The 17688-nt window shown below is 36.2% G+C and overlaps 1 protein-coding gene across 5 annotated transcripts in view; it reads right to left on the reverse strand.

Moving 5' to 3' along the window:
* KIAA0825 (KIAA0825 ortholog) overlaps window positions 1–17688 on the reverse strand; it is a 376584-nt gene that overhangs the window by 338978 nt on the left and 19918 nt on the right. The window contains exon 4 of one of the 5 annotated variants that reach the window (XM_048220968.2): window positions 15751–15785. The exons of the other annotated variants lie outside the window; for them this stretch is intronic. The gene's annotated coding sequence lies outside the window, so the exon portion shown is untranslated. The remainder of the gene's footprint in view (window positions 1–15750; window positions 15786–17688) is intronic. 5 annotated transcript variants of the gene reach the window in all.

Raw genomic sequence — 17688 nt, forward strand, 5'->3', positions numbered from 1 at the left:
TGAGGTTTCTTCTAGCTATAAATTAGCTGTTTTCTATAAGGAATGGTGGGAGGAAGACATATTTTTTAAACCCTCCCCCAAATTAACTCTTCCAATGGACTATTTCACTCATTAATACCATCATTTTTCCTGTATCATGTACTCAGAGCCATTTTTAATCATTTCCTTTTCCCTTCCACAGGACTCTTACATGAAAAGCTTACACTGAATCTATAGCTTAGCAAGAAATAATATGAGAAAAGAGGAAATGTGAGGCAGCAAGATATTCTTTTATGGTAATAGGTAGATGCCCATACTGATGTTTCACCCCAACTCCCCAGCTTTCTAAAATATTCTAAGCAGAAGCTAGCCCATGTTTCTGGGCTCCTGTGACTTGGCATACTCTTCACTCAACAAAAGATCCTGTGTGATACCCAAAAGATGACTTTGGGTATTATGCCTCCACAAGGAACAGGGTGACATGAGGGAATCATACCTTCACAGACATCACGTATCCCTGACCTATTATTCTTTGTATTCTTTATATTCTTTATATTATTTGTTATATTGCTGGTTTGGTTTGAGTCGCTGGTTTGAAAAAAAAAAGCAGAGTGAAAATAAATTTTGACCAGCTTTTTTTCCCCCAGTCTGGCTCATTTTTACTTTTCCATCCATATCTAGTCACAAAGTAATTCTCCTGGATCATTCACAAAGTCCTGCCAGTATCATAAATATTATACCTTTACTAAAAATCAGTATCATAACTTTCCCTAAGTCTTGAAAATTCTACATAGTTCAGTGTATTCATTTATTGAGACATGGATTACAGGTATGGTGGCTAAATAGTAATTTTAATGATAATTACAGCTAACTTTATACAGCATTTTTAGGGACCATGGATTGTTCTAAGTAATTTATATGTATGAACTCTTTTAATTCTTACCATAATCCTATGGGAAAGGTACTATTATATTCTCCACATTAAAGATGTAGAAACTGAGGCACAGAGAAATTTTTTTTTAGTTGCCCAGGATTACTTGCATAGGAAGTGGCAAAGCTGGGATTCCAACTGCTTCACAGGCTGTCCTTAATCCCAATGCTATAAACTGCCTCCCCGTATAGAGTTGTACTTAAAAAAATCATTATTTTACATCTTATATGCATTGACTTATTTACTGCCATATGTATTTGACAGCTTTCCTTAGAACCATTATAAATTTCCTTCATTATGAAAACAATTTTCAAAAATAAATTTTTTTAAGGCTAGATCTTCCCCCTGTGATATTTCAAAGTCAACAGGAATTTATTTCTTTTCATCAATTACTGGAAATTGAAATCTTAATGTTTTAGGCTCTCCAAAGACCGAGAAACAACCCAAATAGATCTCAATTTGTTGATAGTAATTTAAAATACCTTATGCATTAAAGTCCTATATTAGGAAATTATAGAACTTGATAATCTATTCTTCATTTTCTCAACTCTTATCTTTGTATTAGGATTCCTACCACAGACTGCTATGCTTCCTATTAATAATTGCAGAATTCTGATTATTTTAATTATGTGAGTGGGAATATTAATATACATCCAATAAGTAAGCATAGTAACATGTTATAGCTATCAAAATCCCCTTTGGAACTCCCCTATTAGTAATTTAAATATGTGCATGTATGAGGTAGAAATTGACAGGATCAGTCAGAATACACTACTGCAGCTTGACAAGCAAACAGAATTAATTGTTGTATGTTTTACCCACCAAATTTGACACCGCTTTCTTTATTTTTCTCTTTCTAGAAAATATTTTTATTTTATTAACTCTATAATCTTCAATATGCAATCCTAGCCATCTCTTGCTTTAATACAACAGTGAAACCAAGATAATGTGAAAACAAATTTTAATTTCCACATTCTTTTATAACTTACCACTCACATTTCACATGATTTAAAAGTCATAAAATTATATATATATTTTGATTAGACCTAAAGATAGTCACAAATCAGGGGGCTAAGGATTAACTAATGAATTTTCAGGCACAGTAAAAACCTTATTAATTTGGAAAGTAGTACAGTAGAAAGTTTAAGTTATGGAATACTTTTAAAAAGGCAATTGTATTGCGTATCAACTAGGAATAATAACAAACATAGCTTACAAAATGTGTTGACTACATTTTTAAGGAATTTTCTTTTAATAACTACGTAAGAATAATTTAAACTTAGTATGCACTTTGTATCTAAATTGGTTCTTCTAAAGAATGTAGGTCTTAAAGTATGTTCCAAGGATTTAATTAAATGCTGTTAATAATATTAAGTTAATAATATTAATAATTAATTGCTGTTAATAATATTAATAATTAAATGCTGTTAATAATATTAAGTTAATAATATTAATAGTATATTCACTAACTAGTCCTGTGTCATCAGTATCTCTTTCTGACTATAAACATGTTCATTTCTTGCTTTTTAGGAACCAACCAAACCCTCCCTAGAACCTCCTTCTATTCACAGCCCAACATCTGCAAACTGTAGTTTGTATTTCCTCATCTTTTATCTCCTCTCTCATTCACTTCTCAACTCAGAGCAATCTGGTTTCTGCCTCTATCCTTGCACTGAAAGTGACAAAATATTTTTCAATGCCTATCATACTTAATCTTTGCACTATTTGGTACTGACAGCTACACCTTCCTTGACGTCTCCTCTCTTGCCAATCTTCCTACGTGTTACAGCTTCCTAGTATCTTTCTTGTCTCTTACACATTTATTAACAGGCTCCTGGTAGGAGTTCCCAATTTAGGTAGCTGTCCAGCTCAAATTTCTCTTTTTAATCTGATAGACAATGTAGGATTACAATGGTGGTCAATTTCTATGCTAGAGGACCCAGCTTTCCCATCATAACTAATTATCCAAGATTAGACATCTGACCCAAAATGAACCATCAGATGCAAAGAAATCCTGAAATTTGGAATGAAGGCTAGAACAGGGAACCACTTAGTGGTATACCAACCAAGTTAAATCCAGCCTCCCAAGAGAAAGTGCATGGATTTTTTCCTGAGACCCTATAATTCCCCACTTCCTTTCCTTCCGAGACTAAAAGTTCATATAGTTGTTTTTTGAGGTTGTTTTGGTTTGATTCTATCAGAGACACACAATAAATCTTCACCCTGTTCCACTGAACAAGAGCCACTGTTTTTTTCTTTAACAGACTAGTTTTGTGCGATATTCACAGAATTCTCTCTGGAATCTGCTTCTCATTTTAACTACTTTCCTTAAACATTCCTCATTCAAAGCTATTGCTTCTTTTTATATAATTTTACCAGAGTAAATTTTCTTGCTTTTTTCGAAAGTATTTTAATTTTTAGAAATTCTGTTTTACTTTTATTCATTTGGATTTTGTCCTCCCCAAATCTCAGAAAATCTACTCCTGTTAGTAGGTTGTAGTCTTCCCATATATCCTTACTCCCCTTGCCTAACTTGGGAAAGGAAGTATAGAAAGTTTTCCTCCCTGTCTCTTCCAGTCTTCCCATATATCCTTACTCCCCTTGCCTAACTTGGGAAAGGAAGTATAGAAAGTTTTCCTCCCTGTCTCTTCCAGTCCACTGCAGGCTGGAATTCTTATTCTACATGCTTTTCATTGATTAACCTCATCCATCTATTATCTCTATGCTGAAAACTTAAAGCCTGTATCTCTAACCTAGTTCTTCCTCCAAAACTTTAACACATAATTCCGAACATTTACTAGGCAATCCCACATTGCTGTTTCAAAGGTCCCTTGAACTCAACATGTCCAAAATTTAATACAAAATCTTTTCCTTAAACTGGCTTCTCTTCCTGTATTACAGGGTCCCCACCTCCCTAATCCTTCTCCTCTTCCTTGCCCTACTAACTTAAATCAGGCCTCAGTCAGCTGTAGCACAGTCTGTTTCTCTATGGCCAGCAAACTATGAATGGTCTTCACATTTCTAAAGAGTTGCAAAATTAAAAAGAAATAAAAAGAATATGCCACAGTGGCCATATGTAGTCCATAAATCCTAAAATATTTACTATCTGGCCCTTAAGAGAAAAAGTTTGCTGACCTCTGTCTTAAATGATCACCAAATTCTCTGACCTTTTCTCTTCCCTAATATATTAAACAGTAACCAAATGCTCTCGAATTTGACTTTTTCCTCTGTGTGCTTTCAGTGTCTTAAATCTGACATTTCTTGATGAAAAAAAAAAAAAAAAGGAAAAACCTCCTATCTGGCCTCTAAACCTCACACCTTGTGGTTTAATAAGAAATACATATTTGGTTATTGCTCCTTGTCTCTCCCTACCTCCCACCCTACTTTGTCCTATGAATCTCTTCCATTTGGCCATTCCTGAGTTGTATCATTTCTAAAAATACTGTAACCAGAACTACAGCATTTTCCTGAGTTCTGTGAGTCATTCTAATGACTTATTGAACCTGAGTAGGCAGCTGTGGGAACCCTCAAATCTGTAGTCAGCTGGGCAGAAGTAGACATCCCCTGGAGATACCATTTGAGGCTCTCCTCTAACGTGGGGGCCGTCTTGTGGGACTGAGCCATTAACTTGTGGGGTCTGTGCTAACTATAGGTATTGTCAGAAGTGAATTAAACTGAACTGCAGGACACTGAGTTTGTGTCCAACTTGCATATTAGCATTAAACTTCTTGTTTTATAAACCAAATTGGATCATTCACTACCCTGCTTAATTACCACTGAAGGTTTTCCACAATGCATAGGACAACTCCAGGCTTTTTACTTTGCTTTATATACATAGTTCTTCATATTTAGCTATATGTTTCTACCATAGCTGTCCTCGATTAACAACTTGAAATGGTAACTCCCTCTACTAGGATGTTTTCAGTAGAAAATCCTATTTATGGAAGGCATTTACTTCATCAGTGTCCATAGTATTATTTATAGGCCACATCTAAGTATAACATAATTTGTGTATTATCTTTAAACAAAAAAGATAACTACAATTGTGGCTTAAACCATTTTCAAATGCTTCTTAACAACTTAAACCATTTTTAAAAAGATTGTGGAGAGGTAAGAAAATACACTAGGGAAAAATCAAGATTTAACATTTAAGCTATCGAATAAAATTTAAATGTGCTACTTTAAAACTCTTTCCAGCATTTATGAAAAAAGGAAATTAGATAAAAATCTTTAAGGACATTTCTGATTTTAAAATTCTATTATTTTAATCATGTGATCTATTTCCCTAATACTTAATCTTCCATTTTATTATCTTTGCAGTGTATTTTTTAATTCTATAGTTTAATAGAAGGAAAATTTGTTGTTGGTTAAAGTAAATTCATATGAAATGACCTAAAAATCTATTTAAAAAGCAATCAGTGAAAATAAATATAGGCTTTCTTCATGTTAAATCTGAAAACACATCACTATACTTGCTTTTTACTTTATTTGCTGCTTAACATATCTCAACAGTGAATCTATCATATCAACATAGTCATCATGATCCAAGCTGCAAATAATAGAGAGTGTCAGTGTCAATTTTGCTTTCTCACACTTGCTTCCCTTCACTTCATCTGATTTTAATAATCCCTGTCAAACCACAAACAGTCCAAATTACCTTCATGACACAGAAGCTTTCAAAGAGCAGACAGAATCTCAACTTTCATTTAGCAACTACAAAAGAAAGCTGTCCAGCTGGACAAATATTATTTCCACACTTGACAATCTCTACAGTTGAGCATGCATTTTAATTTTAACTAAACCTGCCAGGAGCTTGATATGAGCTTCTTGTTTTGTGTAGATTGACTCACAGGATTATCAGACCAATGACTGTAATTGTGATAAAAGAACCCAGCATTTTTCTACTAAAAGATAAATCATATACCAAAGCTGAAGGATCAAAATGAACACGTAAGACATAACGTGAAGGCATACATTGCAGAAGGAAAACAACTTAAATTAGATGGTTTAATCACCAAATGAAGTCTAAACATACAGAATACATTCTTCTTTTTTTTTTTTTTAAATAGGCTCCATTCCCAATATAAGGCTTGAACTCACAACCCCGAGATCAAGCATCATGCACTCCACTAACTGAGCCAGACAGGCGCCTTCAGAATACGTGCTTGATAAAATTTTAAAAAGAAAAAGCTAGCAAGTAAAAATAAAATGTAAGAAAGTTAAAATTTTATCCATGGATACCACTGAGAAACAGGTTCTAAGAATAAAATAAAAAGAGATTTTTAAATTGTTTTGGGCTGACTCAATGGATAGTCAAATTTCTAGAACAGGTCTATGTATCGAATTATTTAATAAAATTGATGTTCTTGACAAGATATTAAAAAGTCCACTCTATACTAATCAATGTGCCCACGTACAAAGTAAAACTTCAACAAAAAGTCATGGTAAAAAGAAATAATGATACTAAGTTTGTAGAAAAGTATTAGAATAAAAGCTACAGTGTAAAACCATATTAAAGACTATTATATCTTGGAAGTTTATTACGGGAACATTTCCCATCTCAGCAAGGCCTAAACTCCTCCTAGAGCTATTAGAACCTCACGATGGCCAAATGTCAAGTCTTCCCTCCAACCTGTTAACACTTGACACTAATTCTGGGTTCTCCCTTCTCCAAAGGCCAATCCGTTGACTAGAGCACCGTTTCTCCCCCAACTCTATCTTGGACACCACGGCTGTTTCCTTTACCAGTTCCTTTTCTTTCTCTTCCTCTTGGTCTTTGGACTGGACAGATTAATCCACATCCGTGTCTTCTGCTACAACGTGTGTGTTGGAGCACCAGTTCTACCTATCCAACTCCATCTCTTGTATGTTCCACAGGCACCCCAAACTCAACATGTCCCAGACAATCTTACCATCTCCCCTCTGAAACTTCCTTCCTTTCTTGAGGTCCCTAACAGCAGCACTATCAACTCAGGTATTCATGTCACTGAGTGGGAGTCATCTTCCACATTTTAACATTCTCTTACTAATCTCATAGCCAAACGATCAGTCTTTTCTGTTATTTCTTATATCCGTTTCCTATTGCTCCTGTGTAGGTTCAAACTTCATCATCCCCTTCTACTTCATTTTCTATCCTACCACCAGAATGATCTTTGTAAAACAGAGACAGGAATTGGTGTTTATAGCAAGACTTTAAGTCTACAGGACTGGGAGAAAAGTCATACTCTTAAGAAAAGAAAAATCAGATGAAGGAGTTAATCTGCAGAGGGAAATTTGGCAAGGAGGGGATCACCCAAACCAGCATATATTTTTAGGAAAAAAAGGTAGTGAAAGTAACTAAAATTATATCATTTTTCAAATTTTATTAACCAATTAAATGGTTTTATCTGTGGACCTACAAAATATTCAAAAACAGTTTTCAAAAATAACATTCTTTCAAAAAAATTCTTATATCTGTGCTCATTAAAGTAAAAAGCCTACAGGACACCTGGGTGGCTCAGTCGGTTAAGTGTCTGCCTTCGGCTAAGGTCAGCCCTGGAATCGAGTTCTGCATTGAGCTCCTTGCTCAGTGGGGAGCCTGCTTCTCCCTCTGCCTGCCCCTTCCCTTGCTTGTGCTCTCTCTCGGACAAATAAATAAATAAAATCTTAAAGAAAAAAAAGCCTATATTATTTCAATATTAAAAATATATAATTCATTTTTATAAGCTTTTTAAAAGATTTATTTATTTTAGAGAGAGAGAGAGTGCATGTGTTGAGGGGAGCAGAGGGAGAGAGAGAGAGAGAGAGAAACTCAAGCAGACTCCTGACCGAGCACAGAGCCCGACTGGGGGCTTGATTCCAATTTAGCCTGAGATCATAACCTGAGTGAAAATCAAGAATCAATGCCTAACTGACTGAGCCACCCAGGCGCCCCCCATTTTCATATATTTTAAACAATTTCTTAGTTGTATCTGTCAGATATTTTTCTGAGGAAAGTATTTTTTTATGATTGTATTATTTTTATATTTTTCCAAATTGTATTTTAGAGTTAGTAAATCTTACTTTTTTATTAACACTGACTTTTTTTTAAGATTTATTTATTTGAGAGAGAGCGCACAAGCAAGCAGGTGGGGGGAGGGGCAGACAGAGAGAGAGAATCCTCAAGCAGACTCCTCACAGGGTGCGGAACCCTACATGGGCTTGATTCCACTACCCTGAGATCATGACCCAGCCAAAACCAAGAGCTGGCCGCTTAACCAACTGAGCCCCCCAGGCGCCCCAAGGGTGAGTAAATTTTAAATTGCTGACACCTATATCATCTTCCTTAGGTGTTAAGTTACTTGGTGAGTTTATTCAGTTCATAGCAAATTTTGCTAAAAGAAGAATATCCTCAATTTTAATGTTTAATAATAAAATACATGAATGTTTAACCTAAATATTCTTAAAAGTAGTAGTTTTGTTTTTTTGCCTCTGTGCAGAGTGCCTTTTTTGGACCAATAATTTAAAAAAAGACAAAACTCAAATACTTATAAATTAAATTTCTGAAATTAAAAAAAAAAAAACAACTCACCAAATATTTACAACTAAATCTTGTACACTATTTGAGTTCTCATCATTTAATTTGTTCAGTTTCCCCTTTAATTTCACGGGGATACATTTTCAAGGTTTTCCTATATGTGAGCTTTGTTTTCAATAATTTGGTTCCCTAAATGCTTCTTCACATAAAATCATTTTTATTTATTTATTTTTTGCCTACTATTTGTTGAACACTTTCATTAAAGATTTCTAACCAATTCTGAAGAAAGTACAACAAAAATTTTAGAGGATAATTTTACAAGAGTATTTAATATCAGGTGCCTGGGTGGCTCAGTCAGTTAAGCGTCTGCCTTTGGCTCAGGTCATGATCTCTGGGTCCGGGGATCAAGCCCCAAGTTGGGCTTCCTGCTTAGCAGGGAGTCTGCTTCTCCCGCTCCCTCTGCCCTTCCCCCTGCTTGTGCTCACTGTCCTGTGCTCTAATAAATAAATAAAATCTTAAAAAAATATATAATAGGCACTTAAAGTCAATTTATAAAGTACAATAATTCTTCAATGTTTCAAACATTTCTAAAATACAGAAAGAAAAAGTATATACTACCATGCTTACGTTACTTCTGTTTTCTTCAAAAGTAGTCTAATCATAAAAAGTTAAGGCTGTTTATCTTGTGTATGTATAAATATTTATACTTTTTGAAAAGTACATTTCCTATTTAGATTGGTAGATTTTGCAGATTTTGGGGGTGTAATTATGAATTACGTCACCGCAACATATCCCAAGTATAATTCTCTTCATAGGTTCTATTTAAAAATTTTTATGATGTTATGTTCCACCACAACACATTTTTAATATCACCAAGACTAAAAAACTTTATCATGCTACAGTTTGGAATTCAATTTATAATAGTATTCACAATAATGACAAGTATTTTACCTTTTACAGAATGAACTTCTAAATGCTTTACTTTGATTCCATGAATTAGACATGAAACTTACACCATTATTGGAATTAATTCATTTTTTTATTAGAAGTATCCAAGGATACTGATGTAAAACTGCCATTATGTAACTGCTGATAAAGTTCTATTAATGGAGCCGATATAGTAACAGCTATTGATTCACCTTTCATATATGAACAAGAAAACTCATAACCGCAAACGAGAAATTAATTTAGAGCAGCCACCTGATCTAATGAAAAGAAACCTTCACAGAGTGGTATATAAATGTACCTTTTGTACCTAAGTATTAAATGTAGCTTTTTCAGGCACAATCTTAAAATATGACCGTGCAAGAGATGTTGATGATTCTTCAACAGATAGAGGTCTTCTTATTTTCATGTGATCAATGATGTCATTATAGCCCCCATTGTGTGAGTTACACATTAATTCATTTCAGCAAGTCAAAGGAAATTCAGTGCTCTGTGTGTGTGTTACCCAACAATAAACAAGTAGTTGTGGATTTATAATGCATGACAAAGACCTCATAGTAATAGAGTTCCAACTTCATTGGCTCTATGGCAAGACTGAACAAAGGCTGGGAAATGTTGTGCAGGCCAAGGGCAAGGGCCCAGGCACAGCACAAGGGGCTGACACAGTAAGTGGCGAGCAGAGGTAGCAGCATGAAGTACTTCTGCCACCAGCATCACCCAAGACCTGAAAAAGTTAGCTATACCTAAGTGCTCACATCAGAGCACTCTCACTTTATCAACACCCTCATGCTGCCCTTGAAAAAGATGTGTTAGCTATTACTATTTCCGGATAGGATCTGGAAAAGGGAAATGGGCTATTGCCAATTTAACCATATGTTAAAATGAGAATTCTGTTTACTACACTGGCATCTCATATGACATGATGTCAGAATGGAGGTCTTCCTAAAACTATGCTTGGTTTAATGACTTGCAACTATTAAGTAATACTTCATTCAAAAATGAAAAATCTGAGGGGCACCTGGGTGGCTCAGTCAGTTAAGCATCTGCCTTCAGCTCAGGTCATGATCCCAGGGTCCTTGGATCAAGCCCATCATCCGGCTCCCTCCTCAGCGGGGAGTCTGCTTCTCCCTCTCCCTTCCCCTGCTGGTGCTTGCTCACGCTCCCTCGCTCTCTAATATATAAATAAAATCTTTAAAAAATAAAAATAGGGGCGCCTGGGTGGCACAGCGGTTAAGCGTCTGCCTTGGCTCAGGGCGTGATCCCGGCGTTATGGGATCGAGCCCCACATCAGGCTCTTCCGCTATGAGCCTGCTTCTTCCTCTCCCACTCCCCGTGCTTGTGTTCCCTCTCTTGCTGGCTGTCTCTATCTCTGTTGAATAAATAAATAAAATCTTTAAAAAAATAAATAAATAAAAATAAAAAATGAAAAATCTGAGACAAATGCTAAGCCAGAGGAAATATGACAAAAGGCAGAACATGAGACTATCTTGGGCAAACTGGATACATGATATGATATCAGAATATGTAATATTTTATTTATTTATTTTTATTTATTTATTTGACAGAGATAGAGACAGCCAGCGAGAGAGGGAACACAAGCAGGCGGAGTGGGAGAGGAAGAAGCAGGCTCATAGCGGAGGAGCCTAATGTGGGGCTCCATTCCCATAACGCCGGGATCACGCCCTGAGCCGAAGGCAGACGCTTAACCGCTGTGCCACCCAGGTGCCCCAGAATATGTAATATTTTAAATAAAAATATAACAAATAAAATGGACCTTATGTATACATAAAAATGATAAGCCAGCTCTGTATGGCATGACGTGAAAAGACTTCCAGAGAACTGTATTATTTAATTAAAAAAATAAGTTGTAGAATATATATACACCATGATACAGTAAAATACTTTTGAAACAAACAAACCATCCCAAATTATCAGGAAGGAAATTCAACAAACTATTACTGCTAATCTGTGGGCAGTGGAACTAAAATGGGACAGGGAATAAGGAAATTTTTACTCTTCTTAACTTCCTATATTTATTTGAACTTCTTATAATGAGCATATCTTAATTTTTACGCAAAAAGCAAAAACAAATTTAAAAAATACAAAAAATATTACAAGACATCATCTAATTTAGTTTTAACTGAGTAGTACAAGTAACGAATGACCTAGAATCCTGCAGTGGGAAGTTCCTTCGAGGCAGATGGAGCTAGAGCAGTCAAGCCACCCAGAAAAAGGAAGATGAAGGCATTAAAAAAGGTGGGAGCCAGTGATCTTCCAAAATCCATAGCTTCACAGGCCCCACAGTTTAAGACATTTAATCTCTCACTATACATAGGTTCAAGCCTTCTCTTATTCTGGGAATGATCCAACAACTAGTGAAGAGAGGACATAGGAAGCCTCAGCCAGACAGTAGCTTGAGAAGTGAAAAATGAGTTTGGCTCCTGCTTATTTCTATCCTCTTCCACAACCTGGGCTCTTACTAACTTGCTTATTACCAGTAATATAATTAGGTCCCCATCTTGAGATTTCTTTGTATGTACTGGGATCCCACTCCTAAACTCCAGCTACAGCTCCCTGCTCCAGGTTCATGAACCACCACCAACAGTGGGCCCTGGTAATTAAAATGATGAGAACATCCCTAGAGCATAAATGCGACTGTTTGGGGGAGCCAGAGTAGAAAACTCATGGATGCAAATAGTGAAAGATAAAACTGAAGACATATGGGGCGCTTGGTTGGCTCAGCATTCAACCCTTAATCTTAAGGTTGTTAGTTCAAGCATAATGTTGGGCCTAGAGCTTACTTAAATCAAATAAAAAAACTGAAGACGTATGCTATGGCCAGATAGGTATGCCAAGGCCTTTTTTCCTCTAGAAAGAAAATATTTGGATTTTATCCTATACAAAACAGTGAGTCAGAATTTTTTGTTTTTGTGTTTGTTTTACTAAGGCAATAATTAACTAATGTTGTATAAAAGTTTTTCAAACAGAGTGTTAAGAAGGCTTGAGATAATGGAGGTAGGAAGATCAATCAGGACAGTTAATTAATCCACATGAGGTGATGATGAATAGGAAGAGGATGAGGCACAAGAAAAAGAAAGATGGCTTTTGAAATGACTTTCCAGAGTATACACTGCTTGCGATTATTGAATGAAGCAGGCAACTACAGTTGAGAGAAAACCAGGCAGGTGTTACATATCCCAGGTATAAACAGGCTTGGATTTTAGACCCAAGTCATCAGAGAAACCAAACAGGACAATGTGAAAATTATAAAGTCACCCTAAAAGAAAGGCAACTTGTGGATGTGTCATTAAAAGCTAGCAAAGAGTAAAAGCCAAGGTGTGGGTCTTCCTGGGGCTTAATAAAACTCAGTGCAGGAAAAACCAATTATGACAGTGGCTAAGAAAAAGAGATGGGCATCATCAGAGGTTCCAACAGTCTTGCTGAAGGCTGTTATAGATATCATCCAGTGGGGCAACCCTCTTGGGTCCCCTCCCTACTCGGGAACTTTGTACTATCATTCTGCTATTGCTCAATAAACCTTGCTTTGCTACACCACACACACACACACACACACACACACACACACACACACACACAGAAGCCTAGATATCATCCAGTGCATGTCCATGCTAGCCTTTGAGAAGCCAACTGAAGAGTGGGTTAGTAGTGTGGTCTCCATAAAGTCTTTTGCTGGTTAGGGCCTAAGGACAGAACAAGGTAGTGAGATGAGGCTACATGACAGTTTATGTAGAAAGAGCTAATTATTACAAAGGAAATTCTGAAACTTTAATCTGGATGACAGTTATGAATAGATTTTTTAAAATATAGGAGGTAAATGGTGATAAGAAGGCATGGCAAATGCAGTTTTACACAGATGATTTTGACTCTATTATACAAATGGAAATGTCCAGAATAGGAGGCAATATACGAGGGGAATGCATGAGAAAACGTATTGCTTGTAATGTCACACTGAAGTTAAAAAGACCAGGATTCAGACAGTATCTTTCAAAATTTTTGGATTATGATCCACAGGTTAAAAAGTGCATTCTAATCTCATGCGTATGTGTGCACACACCTATCTTACAAGTTTCATGAAACATTGCTTATCCTTAACGATTACTTTGATATTTCCTATTCTACTCTATTCCTTTTTCTTTCTTCTTTCTGATTTACTTTTTAATGCACCCACAGCCTCTAAATTGATTTAAGCACCTGCATTTTGGCTTAAAGATTTTTAGATTAAAAAGACACACCTATGAGGATTATGTAGAGCCATCCGCAAAAACATGACTAATAAATCTGGAAGAGATGTTTTTTGAGAAAGGGTAAAAAAAAAAAACAAAAAAAAAACTAAGGACTGGCATGGGACCAAGATAGGGTAGGGAGAAAGACCAATGAAGATAAAGAAATTGGAAAAAAAAAAAAATAGCATCAAATTCATGTCTTTGCCTTTACTGCAGTGTTTCTCAAAGTCTAGTTCAAGATTAATTGAAGCAGAATTACCCTACCCAATGTTAAAAATTCAAATACCTGGGCCTCATCCCAGGCCTAGTGAAGAGAATTCTCCAGGTGTGGGTCTTAGAATTGGCAATTTAGAAGTTTCCCAGGGCATTCTTTTCACCAACTATTTTTATCTCAGTGCCTTTCACAAATCAGCTTTCAAAATGATACTTACTTTCCAGGAACATGCAATCTCACTTCACACATTAGATATATTCTTGAAAAGTTGTTAAGTGAGTACTTCCCCTAAAGACTATAATGATTAATATCAAAATTACGTTCACCCAGAAGGAAACAAAGAAGCTTCTGGAGCATTTAGTCTTTAAACAAACATTCTTTATCCACTTAATTTTTCTGTATTACTTATGCAAGTGGATAGCCAAATGGGCTTATAATCGTTATCTTTATTCAGTTTAAAAGCACATATATTTAAAAATTCAATATATTAACACATTTCATTTTGATTTTTAACTGATTTTACTTGACTTAACTGGTTAAGTACCACAATTAACTGGCATTTAGCAGAACTCACAGGCAGGAAGTACTTCAGTGAGACACTTTTCAGAAAAATACAAATACTGAAGTTTATGGTTTGAACTCTTAACAGCAAAGATATCGCTTCATGTGGTGAGTTCTGCTAACAAAAATATTTGTCAATTTATTAACACTTGATAACCAAGAAGTATGAGATATGAATCTATCCTATTCTAAGATGGAAATGATAGCTAACAACAATAAACTATAGAAGCTAACATTTATTCACTTGCCTCTCTCATATCAGGCTCTGTTCTAGACTCTCTGCATGGCTTACTCATTTCATCTTGACAGTAATCTTGTGAAGTACCATGTAGCCCTAACTTCCCCAGTGATGAAGCTGAGGTGCAGCGAGCTGTTAGCTTTTCTGAGGTCCCACGAAACTAGAAATAGGAGCTGAAATAGGCAGCCAGTCTCTAGAGTTTGTACTCAGCGTTTTACAAAGTGATCGTAAGAAAGTCTCAGGCCTTGAAAAAGTTAGCTGCTTTGTGGGAAGAAAGACTCCCTGCTGTTTACACTCTGGAATGTTTCCCACACTGTTCTTTCTTTCTTTTCTTTCTTTCTTTTGAGAGGGAGAGAGAGAGAGAGAGAGGGAGAAAGAGAATCTTAAGCAGGCTTCATGCCCAGCTGGAGCTGGAGCCTGACATGGGGCTCAGTCTCACAAAAGTGGGATCATGACCTGAGCCAAAATCAAGAGTTGGCTGCTTGGATGTCTGAATGGCTCAGTTGGTAAAGCATCTGCCTTTGGCTCAGGTCATGATTCCAGGGTCCTAGGATCGAGTCCCACATCCGGCTCCCTGCTCAGCAGAGAGCCTGCTTCCCCCTCTGCCTGCCGCTATCCCTGCTTGTGTGCTCTCTCCCTCTCTCTCTGACAAATAAATAAAATCTTAAAAAAAAAAAGAGTTGGATGCTTAACTGACTGAGCCACCTACATGCCCCTCCCCCTATTCTTTACACAACTGATTTCAAGATAACTTAGGTCTACATGGGATCCCTGCTCATATTTACTTATCAGATCTCATTATAATACACTTTATATATGATAGGAATACCCCAAATAGCACAAACATGAGAATTCAGTGTGACACTGTAGAAAAAAATAGAAATCAGTTTAAAAAAATTTATTCTGTATATAAGGGCAGGAGAGAACCATGCTCTCAAATGTAATGAACCAATAACCTAGGAATCTTGTCGTAAGTGTAGATTTTCAGTAGGTCTGGGGTGGAGCCTGAGATTTTACATTTCTAAACAAGTTCCCAGGTAATGGGTCCCTGTGGCCCAGGGACCACATTTTGGGTAGTGAGGGTTTGGTATGCAAGCTTTGGAGTCGCACTGCTGGTGTGTGACTTCTAGCTCCATTACTTACTAGTTTTGCAACCTTCTTGTGAGCCTCTACCACATCTGTAAAATAGCGATATAATTAAAGTGTTGTTATGAGGATTACACGAGAAAATCCATAGATAATATGTACAATAGTTGCTGGCATATAGAAAGCACTCGATAAATATTAACACTTAATATTACAGAAAACTATTAAAAGCATATATTGTAACCCATTAGAAAGTCACTTATAGAACTGACTGATACAGCGGGAACACTAAATAAAATTTCATCATTCTTTCCCAGGCAGTCACTAGAACATCACTGTACATCGAAGGACATAAAATACATAAGTTAGATCCACTACCCAGCTTTATTAAATACATAAATCTGAAACTGCTCTAAATGAATTTGCATGAAGCTGGCTTGGCCTATAATATTTAAAAAGAATATTTTGTTTCTATGCCAGAAACCTTTTTTATATCGCAGGTATACAGTGAGCTCTAATTCATTTATTTGAATAGCTTCCTCTGAATTTTGAAACAGCCATTTTTGTTTAAAACTTTTCATTTTTATCAAATCGAAATCATAACTAGTATTAGTATGAACAATAATCATATTTTTAAAAATCTGCTTAGGAGTGGCTGGCTGGCTCAGTTGGTGGAGCATGCAACTCTTGATCTTGGGCTTTTGAGTTTGAGCCCCAACTGGGGTGTAGAGATTACTTGAAAATAAAACCAAAAAAAAAGGTGGGGGCCATTTGTTATCCTGGGGGGAAAAAAAGTTGTTCAAATAAGGCACTAGTATAGTTTAAATGAATTTAAAGGATTTAGCCCAAACCTCCACAAATATACACATTTTCAAACCACTACACAATGCAGCATAATTCCCTCTTGCTGTTGAAAATGGGCTTAGAAAGAATATTACTTGTCGGAATTGTGATGATTTAATAATGATGTGATATGGGAGGGTCCAGTGGGTAGGAAAAGTAAAGTTCGGACTAGAAGTGAAGATAAAATTTCATAGCATCATCTCAAGTGAAAACTATTAAAAATTTCTAAAATTCAACACTCTTGAAAAATAAAGATAGAGGGAATGGAGTGCAGTACACTAAAAAACAAAGATTAATATTTGCTCAGTCACTGATAAAAACCAGAAAGGGTAAAACCTGGTGGTTCAATCAAGAAGGAGATGAGACATGGGTATTTTAGGTTCCTCAGTATCTTTGAGTCAGCAAGAAAAGATCAATAGGTAATTTGCTTCTCTTTTAATCTTTCGTATCTCTAACAGAGGTGATGAAAAAGACAACTATGGGACAGATTCTAATATGTTTATTTTTCTAAATTAAAACTAGATTCTGCAAAGGGCCACTGGGGTGGCTCAGTCAGCTATGTGTCTGCCTTCGGCCCAGGTCATGAACAGGGAGCCTGTTTCTCCCTTTCCCCTCCTCCCTGCTCATGCTCACATGCTCTCTCTCTCTCTCTCTCTCTGTCAAATAAATAAATAAAATCTTAAAGAAAAACAAAAACAAAAACAAAACTAGATTCAGCATAGACATTGCAGACCTGAGCTGTGAGATCATGACAGTTAAGAATCCTGGAAAGGAGAGGAATGTGGGTGAATAGATTACTGTTTCCCTCCTCTTTCTCCTTTTGCTATTTCCCTGCAGAATGCTCCTGGTTGCTCCTTTAATGAGCGGTGGGGTACTAGAACATTTTTTAACACACAACACAACATATCAGATTTTACTTTACATTTTACTTTCTGTAACAAGTTTACTTTAAAAAAAGAAGATTTCGCGCCCCCCACCCCTGAAAATCTGCATGGAAGTGTGTTATAAAGGACTACCACATGAAGTTTTAAGGCAGGCTTTACATATACTCAAGTACACTGAACAAGGATTGTTCAAATGAAATAACCATCAGGGTTAACTTGTACTTTTAGTGAAAAAAATATCAAGCATGGGAATTGTGATTTTCAACAT

This window comes from Ursus arctos, unplaced genomic scaffold (genome assembly GCF_023065955.2).
Source record: "Ursus arctos isolate Adak ecotype North America unplaced genomic scaffold, UrsArc2.0 scaffold_5, whole genome shotgun sequence".
Taxonomy (NCBI): Eukaryota; Metazoa; Chordata; class Mammalia; order Carnivora; family Ursidae; genus Ursus; species Ursus arctos.